Source organism: Nematolebias whitei, chromosome 9 (genome assembly GCF_014905685.2).
Source record: "Nematolebias whitei isolate Nwh7 chromosome 9, NemWhi1, whole genome shotgun sequence".
In the NCBI taxonomy this organism is placed as follows: domain Eukaryota; kingdom Metazoa; phylum Chordata; class Actinopteri; order Cyprinodontiformes; family Rivulidae; genus Nematolebias; species Nematolebias whitei.
In genome coordinates, this window is record NC_056506.1 from 18,539,117 (window position 1) to 18,539,667 (window position 551).

At 21.8% G+C, this 551-nt stretch overlaps 1 protein-coding gene across 1 annotated transcript in view; it reads right to left on the reverse strand.

Annotated features, from left to right (window-relative positions):
• The window catches only part of rgs11 (regulator of G protein signaling 11), a 23,318-nt gene that overhangs the window by 7,541 nt on the left and 15,226 nt on the right, over positions 1–551 (reverse strand). The window lies entirely within an intron of this gene.

Sequence of the window (551 nt, forward strand, 5' to 3'; positions counted from 1 at the left end):
ATAATAATAATAATAATAATAATAATAATAATAATAATAATAATAATGAATTTAATTTGTAACGCACTTTTCATTACCAAAAATCTCAAAGTGCTACAGAGTGCAACTAAAATCAATGATAAAATCAACTAAAATCAGAGATAAAATCAACTAAAATCTGTGATAAAATCAACTAAAATCAATGATAAAATCAACTAAAATCAGCAATACAATCTACTAAAATCAATGATACAATCAACTAAAATCAGCGATAAAATCAACTAAAATCTGTGATAAAATCAACTAAAATCAATGATAAAATCAATGATAAAATCAACTAAAATCAGCGATAAAATCAACTAAAATCTGTGATAAAAATCAACTAAAATCAATGATAAAATCAACTAAAATCAGCGATACAATCTACTAAAATCAATGATACAATCAACTAAAATCAGCGATAAAATCAACTAAAATCTGTGATAAAAATCAACTAAAATCAATGATAAAATCAACTAAAATCAATGATAAAATCAACTAAAATCTGTGATAAAATCAACTAAAATCTGTGA